Raw genomic sequence first — 12,500 nt, 5'->3', positions numbered from 1 at the left:
CTTCAGAAACCCATTGTCAACAAGAGGCCAGAGCTCTTCTTTCCAACTCAACTTCCCAGAATTCCTGTGAGCAGACAGACAGCCGCTGCTTCCTGAAGACAGAGGGAATGTGGCTTGTTTTGACTGCAGGCCTCAATTACTCAATAGTAGCGCTGCACTCAGCCTGACCCCCAAAAGCTTTTAGCGGTGAGAGGTTAAGTGTCCAGACTTGACGGGGGTGTGTCTGGTGTGTGCGTGTGTGTGTGTGTGTGTGTGGTGTGTGTGCGCGCGCGCATGTACGTGCGTGCATGTATGTGTCCTAGGGTTAGTCTGCATGGCCTGATAAGACCAAACATTCATCAGCCACTTTTTAAAACAAACAGAAAGAGAAAGAAATCTTTAGAAAGTCGGCTACGGGAAGTACTCTTGAAACGACTCGCCTAACAACATGTTTCCCATTCTCCCGCTCCCGAATAATAAAAGACGTTGAAATGAAACGTGCAGCGTGCAGCTTCACATTGTCAGCCATTGGCCTGTGTTCTATGCTCAAGCAACATGTAGGAATGCATTTAACCGGATTCACATTGGACGACGACCGCTCCAAGACAAATACACCTTCCCATGAACACAGACCCGCCTTCCAAACCAATGCGCGCTCCAAGCCACAAGATTTCACGTTGACATGGATAGAGGACAGAGGAAAACAAGAAAGAAGGAAGGAGGAGTGAAATTTCACATGATTATTAATCTTCTTTGGCAGTCGTCTCTGTATTGGCCCGTTGTTATGCTTAAGACAAGAGAGTGATAAATCAAAATATTTACACAGAAAATCTCACAGTCCTTTTTGAGTCAAATCTGTTTTAAGTGGAAAAAAAACATTTGCCGTCTTGGCGTGTTCGAGAAATGGTCCAGCGAGTCCCACTATGGAAATAACACATTTTCCACTTATCGCCCATCCCCTCCCCCCCCTCTCCATCAAAACACATCACAATGTCATCTATTTTAGGATATTTCAAAGCAGAAAGACAACAACTCTGTAATCACCGAAATTACCAAATGAAAACACCAAAGTATAAAATGACCAAAAGGTTAACCAGGGCATTTATGTGATTCACCATTCATTTGTTTTGACAGTAGAATCATATTCATATTAGTTCTGCTCTGTGCATATAATACGTGTGTGGCTGCGAAAGATACCGTAAGACAAACGGAGAGACACTATCTGTCTTCAAACCAAACGACGATGAATTCATAGCCGGCACTGAATTTGTTATCTCATAAGGTCTTAACAGTATTTTTGCATGCCAGTGGAGAGACAATAACGGAGACAAAAGACTATGACTAAAATTAAATCAAAAAACATATGATGCAGGCGACCCATATTTCACCATGACAGAAACAGAGCTGAACTTCCAGGTGAGCGAGAAAGTCGGCAGTTCAGAGAACAAACGGACACACGACATCTACAGAATATTTCCACCCATATTACACTGTTACAGACGCACGGCAACCACTGCACTGTGGATCTGTGGTACTAAATCACCATGGCGTGAGCCAAAAAACACCCACACATCTGCAATGTACACATGTTAGACTGCAGCGCCACATGTTCCAGTCCGAGTACAAGTGCACTCTGCAAACTACAAACTGGGAGACGCAAATTTCCCAAAATGTGTACCCATTCCAGAGATTCTGAAGCAGTCTTATGCCAGATTGGTAGCCCTATCTGAAAAATGCTTTATGCCGGGGAAGAGAAGATTCGTCAATATGTTTAGAAAATACCCAATTAAGTTGACCTTTTCTTTTCTTTTCTTTTCTTTTCTTTTCTTTTCTTTTCTTTTCTTTTCTTTTCTTTTCTTTTCTTTTCTTCTATTCTATTCTATACCTGCCTGTGATGCAACACAGAAATAATACAAGCAGAATTGCATGTTCATGTGTAGCACAATGATTTGTTACATTAGTAGCATTAGCAACCCGTGGATTAAGCCGCTTTCCCATGGTTCAGGATCCCAACTATTCCGCTCATCTCCTAATATACCGGTTATGACCACTGCCAAATTCAAACACAAATTCCTCCACCCAGGTGTTGTAAAAACCAGATTAGCAACTGGAGGTGTCAAAGTGAACATGAGCTAATCTGAGATTAAACAGAACATTACACCAGCTCGTAATACGTCGCCCTACTGTTTGACACCGAAGGAGACAGGAGACAGAGATTATTTGACTTAATGCCTTTTTTTAAGCTCTCCAGGTGCCAGCGCCACAACCGCCCCCCACCCCCACCCCGTCCCCCGCATGAGAGGATTATACTTTGTGTCATGAGTGCAGGTGCAAATGGCAGTGAATGGCAGTGCACACTTCAGGCATTTCTTCCGTGCTTGTGATGTAATTCATGTTGAAAAAAAACCTGATGTGATGTTTAAAAGTGGAGGCAATTTGAACATTATTTATTTACCAGTTGTTAATGAGGGCTGAATTTGTCTGTCATTCTTCAAATGTTGAACCCCAGTAGCATACTTTCATGTGCATTAAAACAAAAATAAATAATAGTATCAGACACCCTAAGTTTAACAGACCATCACGCGACAACGCTCTTTTGAACGGAACATGTTAGAATCGAATGGAACTTAATGGAACAGAACACAATACCACTAAACAGAAACTTGACTGTTCGGCGTTTGGTAATTAACCACACAGCCCCAGCGGTGCTAACGACAGCAGATGTGTATTAAAGGGAACACAAATAGAAATATCAGACGCACTCCACTAAAGCAGACCCCCCCCCCCCTCTCTCTCCCCCACCCCCACCCTCACACACACATTTACGAGCTTGGGGTCTGCTGACAGCTGACGAGATAGTTAAGAGGCATCTAATGCAGCAATTAGAGCGTGCCACACTGTCTGTCTGTCTGTCTGTCTGTCTGGAGGGGCTGCTAGTGCTACTGCTGTTGTGACAAGGCTGCAGTTCTCTCTAATCACTGACTTATTACACGCTGGCTCCGCTAGCAGCACCCCTCATATCTGGCTGGGCCCATTAGGCCAGACAGCAGCATTAAGAAACATTATAAAGGACAGCGTATAACACTGCCATCCCCGCGCCACCCCTCCCTTCCCCTGCCGAAGAAAGCAAAGGATCAGTGAGTAAGTGTATGCGCGTACATACATACGCATTTCTGCATACCGTGTAAATGTTACAGAGAAAAGGAATTATTTTAATATATGTCGGCGGAGCGTTGAGGTGCACACGCAGCACTCTCTAGCACTTTGCACGTCCACATTCAGAGTGGATAATAAACAAGCATACTTTACACTATACAGTGTGTATACAGTCAAGTACTGCGTGCTGTTCTTTAGTGCTTTGTGAATTGCTTGCCAATTGCAGGAATGATCGTAATTTAAGTGATTGTACAATTATTGATAAGGAGGTAGAAAATACAAATGAAATGAAAAGAGAGGAAGATGTATAGGAGGACATTATTGTCACGATTCCTGTAAAGTTAAAACTTTAATATTATTCTCCCTCCCTCCCCTCTCTCTCTCTCGTTCTTTCCTTGAGCCTGTGGGATGTTTGTCTGGGGTTGTTTCTCCGGGGCTTGTAACCCGTGACCGGGCTGGGTTGGGTCAGGGACAAGCGTGGGCTTGGAGCCCCAAATGCTACATGTGCACATATTTTTGTCACAGCAGGCCGAGGACAAGGAGGAGTGTGTGTGTGTGTCTGTGTGTGTGTGTGTGTGTGTGTGTGTGTGTGTGTGTGTGTGTGTGTGTGTGTGTGTGTGTGTGTGTGTGTGTGTGTGTGTGTGTGTGTGTGTCTGTCTGGGGGGGAGCAGGCTGTGTGTTATCTGAGCACTGGCCAGATACACTGCATTAGTCACTATGTTAGAGTCTCGCCAGGGTTTCCTCTTTGGCCCAAATACTAAATGGGATGAAAAGGACAGAGCGAGAGAGAGAGACCGAGAGAGAGAGAGAGAGAGAGAGAGAGAGAGAGAGAGAGAGAGAGAGAGAGAGAGGCTGTCAAATCACTAGAAACCCGATCATTCAGAGGAAAACAAAATAACAACAGGACTAAGCATAGAAAAAGACAGCAATGCACAGAGCAATATAATCAGCATTTCAATTGACACATGCTCAGCCACTCCTTATCTGTTCCAAGTGTGTGTGTGTGTGTGTGTGTGTGTGTGTGTGTGTGTGTGTGTGTGTGTGTGTGTGTGCGCGCGCGCGCGCCTGTGCGTGCGTGTCTCACTGTTAGCCTTTTGTTTAGCTAGAGTCTTGATGTTTAATGGATGTTTGTTTTGGCCAGTGAAACGCTGTCCCAGCCCCTTTATATAAACAGTGACAGGCAGCGGTGGCCAACACCAGAGCAGACTCTCAATTAAAACAGTGTAACTGGGACACATAGACTCAGGATATGAGCTACAGCACAGCACACTGCGGCGGAGGCTATATAGACATTACAATGCTCTGTGCACTGTGAAAGTTCCTGGCTGAGACTTGTATAGGGTCCTTATCAAATGAAATACTGCGCTACTCTACACCAGTGGTTTTCAACCCATTTCATATCGGCTTTTGAGCCACGGACCACCACTTTGACTTTCTCAGACCCAAAACTAAAGAATTCTATTGTCGTTTGATAGGATTTGTCTATACAATTGATGTTGGTATACCATTAGGAGAGATAACAGGCAAATGTTTAAATAACCATTATTTTATATTCACTATTTCATTTTCCGCTCCCAAGAGTTAAAGATATACCATAATAAGGGTCCTTTTTTGTTACCATTACCAACTCTCCATCATTTAGCTGCAGGGGACCACCTGGAACCCTCTCAAGGACCACTAGTGTTCCCCGGACCACTGGTTGAAAACCACTGCTCTACACAGTCAAATCCACAGTTTTACGTTTAAAACGTTCAAACTATACTTGCTCAGTTGTTGTTGTTTTTGTGTCACTTTGAACCTAATGTCCCTATTTCGGGCATGTCATAAAACACAAAAAAAGTTTATATATTTTTTTATACTAAAGTTCACAAATACTGGATTGCTAGTATAGACAGCTATAGACCCCAGGGCGAGTCTCCGTCGAGGGCTTAAGAGATCACAGACTTGGTTTTACATGTCATACCATTATGCTACTGAACTCAATAGTGTCCACCTGTGCTTTCTTTGGCTTGAAAGGTCAGAGCAGGTCCAGGTGGCAGTGTGCTGGACTCTGTATAGGTCTCAATCAATGCTCTTAGATAAAAGTACACTATAGTCCAGTCCCTTTGACCAAACCTAGACTATTTACACCTCAGCCATGCTGTTTTGGCCGTCAGGAATCCATTCGCCATGCATTCATTCCAATAGCATGTCATGTCATTTGTTTTAATAAATTGTAGTTTTATTTTTTGTAATTAACATTTTATTAGTATTCCTAATATTTATTGTATAGGTTCAGCTAATCCAAACTAAGCAAAATTTAATCAAAATGACTTCATCTTAACCGCAAATGTCAGGTTACACTTTTTGTGAGGTTGTTATCGTCCATCGTCTTCCAGAAGCAGCCTCCTGCCTGCATGGCATGCTCCCCTGCAGTAGCCTATACTGCACTGTAATGTAGCTGCTAGCACGCGGAGCCCTGCAGCACAACGCATGCAGCAGGGCCAGCTGTTGGAGGCTGGCTGAGTATTGTTCTTTCTGCTTTAATTGAAACCTTTAGCATGTTCAACACGGAGCCACAGACCACAGCTCTTGTTTGGTGAGTTAAGCAAAGCCGAGGTCTAAATGAAAACCCTGTGTGTAGTGTACAGGGTGTGTGTGCGTGCATGCGTGCTTATAGGCGCTTTCATGAGTGTGTGTGTGCGTGTGTGTGTGCGTGTGCGTGTGCGCGCGCGTGCACGTGCGTGCGTCTGTGCGTGCATGCGTGCGTGCGTGCCTGCAGCAGCCTCAGATCTGAATTTGTGTCTGCTTAGGGTCAGTGTAAAACACTGGGAGCATCTTGTCCTCTCTTCCACCCACAAGATATTATCTCATCCATGAGTTAGCTGCTGAAACGCTGTCAATTTCCTGCCAGAAAATGTGCGGACAACGTGTGCGAGGCAAAAAAAGAAAAGAGGCTATACGAAATGGAGCCGCAGCAGCATCGCGTGTCATAAACTGGGGCCCTGGCTCCGACAGATAGCTCAGGACTTCACAGTGTCCATATTGAAACCAGGTGACAAATAAAACGTCTGCTGGATAAAGAAAGCCTTTGTAGTCGGGAGACGCAGCACGCCACAAAAATTCTAAGGGGAGTAAACCGCTTTACGCCAAGGCTAATTTTTGCTTGTTTTGACTTTATGCGTCGGGTTTCGACTTGAAAAACGGTCCCTCTGCATGCCTATGCCTCACAAAGTACTACAAAATAAACAATGATTAATCATTGTGTGCGCACCGACTTCAGTGGCATGGAGAGGAGAGGAGAGGAGAGGAGAGGAGAGGAGAGGAGAGGAGAGGAGAGGAGAGGAGAGGAGAGGAGAGGAGAGGAGAGGAGAGGAGAGGAGAGGAGAGGAGAGGAGAGGAGAGGAGAGGAGAGGAAGATAAAAGTGAAATCCCCCGTAGAGATCCCCCCCCCTCTGTCATGTCAGCTCTGGTCTTTGAGCCGTACTGTAGGCAGTCATAGAGCCAGAGGTCCCTGTCCTGTCCTGTCCTGTCCTGTCCTGTCCTGTCCTGTCCTGTCCTGTCCTGTCCTGTCCTGTCCTGTCCTGTCCTGTCCTGTCCTGTCCTGTCCTGTCCTGTCCTGTCCTGTCCTGTCCTGTCCTGTCCTGTCCTGTCCTGTCCTGTCTCTGTCCTGTCCTGTCCTGTCCTGTGTGCAGCTGTGCGTCTGGGCACTGACACGGGGCAGAGGGACCAGAGCTATGCTAATGGGAACCAAATGGGGCGTGAGTCCCCAGTGGATTCACAGAGGACCAACGAGACGCAGGAGAAGAGAAGAGAGGCATGTGTTTTCATGTATTCATGACGGAGACATGGGACCCCCCCCCTCTCTCTCTCTCTGAAAGTACATTTTTCTTCCTTTCTTTCTTTCTTTCTTTCTTCCTTTCTTTCTTTCTTTCTTTCTTTCTTTCTTTCTTTCTTTCTTTCTATAATAGTTTTTATGCATGCTATTTTTTTTTCCTTCTTGATCCGATCTGAGACCTATTCTCTTCACGGGACTCCAAAGCTGCTTTCCATTCGACAGGTTCTGGGACATTCCGTAGTATTATCGATGAGTGAAATGGCTCTCAGATCAAGATAAAGAGAAGAAAACGGCACACATAATAAAATAAAACTATTATACAGAGTTTACTTATAAAGCTCTTGCACTGCAAAGAAATATAAATAGATTACCGCGCACAACTGCTTTGCTCGGTCCAAGCAACGAGGGACCCAAACAAAAATCCTTGAATTAAAGCAACCATGCATGCATGTGAAAAGGGAGAGGACTAGCCGGGCGACATGGAGTCAGATGAATGTCAGATGTTTGGCCACAGCCCTGGCAGTTCTTGTTGCACCTCGTACACTCACACACACCAGATCACATCACATCCGAGGGCCAGCTGTGACAGCACACAGTGCTGTCAAAAAATAAAGAGGAAAAAAGGTGGGGGGGGTTGGACTCTATATAGTCTTCCCAGAATTCCCTTGGGGGCCACTGCTGTGCGTTCTATTCCTGATGCCCCTAACAGACGGCGGCCGGCAGGGAGGCAGATGACTGGCCACAGTCTGAGTCCTGGAGGTGGCAGTAGAAGACGTGACAGGGCGACAGTGTTTAGTCTGGCTGGCTGCAGGAGTCAGCTGAGTCAGTGTGTCTCACTACGCAGTTGCCAGTGGCACTATAGTCTGTGAGTCACCGTTGTCATCCAGCACTATACAGCTCCAGGACTGAACTATTAGTTCATATCATCATGCAGAAAACGACTGTCCAAAGCAGTAAATCTTCAGGAAATGGAAGAAAAATGAGTTCCAAAGGATCCAATATAGTTATTAGTCATAAGCTCTTGTTAATACCTTTCATTGGTTAAATATTTATGAAAAACCCATGGGCAGACGTAATCAATTTCAACCTACTATTTTAGGCATTGGTATTATATGCAAAAGCACACTGTGACCATGTGGTTATTTCTACTACTTTCTTGTAGACACTGTCATACAACAAAGTATAAAACAGGCCAATAATTCATGCAAAAACATAAATATGAAAATAAGGAGATGCAAGGTTATATATTATAAACCCATGACAAAGGATCCCTATCAGTACTACAGTGCATAATAGCAGTGGCACCATCACAGCTTAAAAAAGCTGTACTTAAATACTGACATCTGTCCTTTCGAAGGACAGATGTCCGCCGAAGGACACCTCACCACTCTCCAACTTTCTCTCCACCGCGGCAGGACTGAGTCACCGAGAACAAAATCAAGCCCCCATGACAACAGCTCTCCCTCCCACTCAATAAACATGCGAGCGAAATCTGATCGATGACGACCCCCGCCTTCCCATCGCAGTCTGACTCAACCAGTATATGATAAGAGTGTCCGTTGCATGCGCGTGCTGCGGGACAGTCATGCTTGTTTATGGAGCGGGGGGGGATACGGGGCCCAGCTGGACACGCTATTGTGAAACAACCGGGGAGACAGAGAGAGAGAGAGAGAGAGAGGGAGGGAGGGAGATGGAGAGAGACCAGGAGAAAGAGGAGCGGAGACATTGGGAAGAGAGAGAAACGAGGGACGAGGAACGCCATATCACGATCACAGCTAGTAACGCCATTCTATGATCTTTCCCCCCGTCTCTGGCTTTCCCCCACGGAAGTAATGTACAGCGATCTACAGTACAGTGGATCTCTAGCGTATTGTAAAAAAGCAGACGGTGCGATGTCGCTTCAAACGCTGACTGTCCTCCATGCAGGCCCAGCAGCGCTCTCTCTCCGTATATACCCTCTCTGGCTGCAGTGGCTATACACGACGGTCCCATGAGGCATGCAGGAAGGAATCGGCGTTCTGAAGCACTGACCCTAACCCAGCTGGGTGGGTGTGCTTTACAGCGACAACATGCACTGCTTGTGATGCGTGCACCGCGTATTTAAAGAACAGAGAGAGAGCGGCGCTAACAAATAGCTGACCCTTAACCCACTCACTTCCACGTGTATAGCGCCGCTACATGTTATTACATGAAATCATGTTATTATTACTGTATACCGTATATGCGCAATACATATACTGCACTTAGCCCATTCTGACCGGGCACCCATTTTGGTGTCATGTCATGAAAAATAGCAGATCTACAAGCTCATATCGCGCCACCGAGTGGCGCGATACGAGCTTGTAGGTCTGCTATTTTTGAAAAATCGAAGAACGACTGACATAGAAACATAGCTTTTTCAGAAAACTGTCAGGATGTAGAAGACATTTTTAGAATCTGATCTCAGGTCAGAATGGGTTAGGGATTGGATGGAGCAACGGTCTCCACCATCCTTTGTGTGAGACAGCAAGCACCCCCCCCCCCCCCCGCCCCCCCCCCCCCCCCCCCCCCACCCCCCCCCCCCCCCCACCACACACACACACACACACACACACACACACACGTCTCTCCTCTCACATGCTTTCCTCAAAGCAAAGGCTAGAGATCAAACTGCCTGGCCAACGACACATCTCTGGGTCCACGAGACACGAGACACGAGACCAGCATCAAAGACGCGGCGTCTGGGGGAGCACAGCGAGGCATGGAGAGAGTCAGGTAAAAGATGGACGAGGTGGAAGGGATGGAGGGGACGCCAGGGAGAGGGATGGAGGACCTACAGTTACAGCCATGGACGGGAAGGAAGGATGTGCCGGGCAGGTTGTGGACTGGTTGTAAAGGAGGACAGAACAAAGCAGAGAGGGGGGGGTGTTAGGGTGACTGGGGGAGCATGAGGGGGGAATATGGGAGAGGAGACCTGGCACAATTCTGCTCCTCATAAAGGTCAGCTCAACTTTCACATGACAGGCTGTGCTGTATCTCTGCGGAAACAGGATAATATCCATTCTGACCTGAGATCAGATTCATACGAGGTTTCCACTGGACACACACTGGTCTGATTGACCCATTCTGACCTGAGATCAGATTCTAAAAATGTCAGTGGTTCTTTGATTTAAAAAAAATAGCAGACCTACAAGCTCGTAGCGCGCCACTCGGTGGCGCGCTATGAGCTTGTAGATCTGCTATTTTTCAATAGCGACACCAAAATGGGTTCCCGTTCAGAATGAGATAATAATAATGCCTATAATAATGTCAATTAATTAATGAGTTGATGCCATGATAGTACCATATCGTTTTGCTCAGGCCTGCACAATCACAAAGGCTGGAAAATCTTCGTTGGGTCTCATCTTATTTAATTGTTTGATTCATTAAACGTGTTATAGCCAAGGCATAGATATTACTATGAAATAATTATGTTAACGGCTATAATTTATCATTCTGGTCTCCTTCATCAGGGGAAATATATTTTTAACCGTAATTGTACGGGAGAGAAAAGGGCAAAAGTGGGCACGCATATCTTAGTATAGAAACTGCATGCCAGCTCCCATGTCACTATACTGTCACCTGTGCACGCACACGCACACACGCACACGCACGCGCACGCACACGCACGCACGCACACGCACACACACACACACACACACACACACACACACACACACACACATATGTTCTGCACAACAGTGTGGTGTAAATGAAAATAACAGAGGCAGCAGCGCAGTGCATGCAAATATCACAGAGGGTGACGTGCGTCACACTCAGAGGTTCCAGAGGTTGTTTCCAGGGGCTGACACGACCACACAGTGAGGAGAGAGAGAGAGAGAGAGAGAGAGAGAGAGAGAGAGAGAGAGAGAGAGAGAGAGAGGAATGATGACGAACAGGAGATTTATCCCATTTACTTTTCATTCATTAATATATTTCCATATATATCTTTTTTTTTTCAAAATATGTTTTTAATAAAATTATGAAAATAATTGTAAAAATCTTAAAAAAAGAAAAAAGTACTGAAAATTGCCTGTGTAGAAAGAAAGAAAGAAAGAACAAAAGTATTTTAAATGAATATAAGTCTAATCAAAAAGCTGAATAAATATTCCAGTACAAAAGTACAAGAGCAAAGTATGAAGAAGAAGAAGGAAAATATAGAGGAAATAGAAGTGGACACTTGTTGGCAGGATGGAGAAAGTTGTGTGTGTGTGTGTGTGTGTGTGTGTGTGTGTGTGTGTGTGTGTGTGTGTGTGCGCGCAGCACTGCATGCGCACACATAAAGATATGGAGAGAAGGAAACAGCACATGCTTTTGGTCATTTCTCATACAAACAACCCCCCAACACAAGTGCACGCACGCACGCACGCACACACACACACACACACACACACACACGCACACACACACACGCACACACACACTGTATGCAGGGAGGTATTAGTCAGAGCCTAAGCATCTCGTACCCGCGCCGACCCCGCTCCATGAGGCGGGACGGGGACGTCTCCATGGCGATGGCTGGTTGCCGCGGACACGCGCTGTGACGCTTGACGGGAATGTGACGACAGGCGACTGGGACCAGACACGCACGCACGCACACACACACGCACACACGCACCACGCACACACGCCACCGCCCCTAAATGCACCTTCAGTCATCACACTATAGTCTACAGGGTGGAATGACTTTAGCGTCTGCACTTCACTGCCCACACACATACTGTAGCCTATACACACACACACGCACTCACACACACACACACACACACACTCACACACTCACACACACACACTGAAATCCCCTACTCAAACTAGCCTCCAGCCAGAGATTTCTTGGAAGAGCTCCTGGACTTAATCTAGCAAATAGCTCTATATTTTCTCTGACCGTCGTCAACGCCAAAAAGTCCTTGTACTAATTATATGTAAGCAATCTGCAAATTATAGTGTGCGTGGCCGTTTTTTTTTCACCTAGATCGGACGGATACGGTATATTGATTGTCCCGTTTTCAGACTGGGGGCCTATAATGTTATTATTTGTTTTTGCGTAAACCGCACGTTAACATGCGTGTTGACTTGTAAGCAACTGGGCCTCCGCGCCGCACAGCTGCAAAAGCAACAAGCAACGCCGATAAAATAAATATATCACTATGAAACCCGGGTTGGCATATACGAGCACTGTACACACAACACAGCAAAAGAAATACATAAATAATACATAATTACCCAAACAGAAAGAAATTGAGTTATCGCCTTCTATAGTCACATGTGTATGTGTGCACATGGTACAACCTGTGTTGTTGTACCATGTGGGTCGAGTACCTCAGCCAGCATGGTGAGAATGCTGCTCCACAGACACACCGTATCCCCTGCATTAGGCAACAGTAGTCCAACAGAGAGGTGCAGCTTCCATTACTGACCACAGTAAATACACTGACCACTGACAGGCAGAGAGTCAGAGAGAGAGAGACGGAGAGAGAGAGAGAGAGAGAGAGAGAGAGGCTGCTTTCAAGTCCTGGTTACATTCCTGCAG

At 46.0% G+C, this 12,500-nt stretch overlaps 1 protein-coding gene across 1 annotated transcript in view; it reads right to left on the bottom strand.

Annotated features, from left to right (window-relative positions):
- bnc2 (basonuclin zinc finger protein 2) overlaps nucleotides 1-12,500 on the bottom strand; it is a 156,904-nt gene that overhangs the window by 80,140 nt on the left and 64,264 nt on the right. The gene's annotated exons all lie outside the window — the stretch shown is intronic.

The sequence above is a fragment of the Protomyctophum parallelum genome, assembly GCF_964188405.1.
Source record: "Protomyctophum parallelum genome assembly, chromosome: 5".
Lineage (NCBI taxonomy): Eukaryota > Metazoa > Chordata > Actinopteri > Myctophiformes > Myctophidae > Protomyctophum > Protomyctophum parallelum.
The sequence above is the reverse complement of the archived record's forward strand: the minus strand, read 5'-3'. Positions and strand labels throughout refer to the sequence as shown.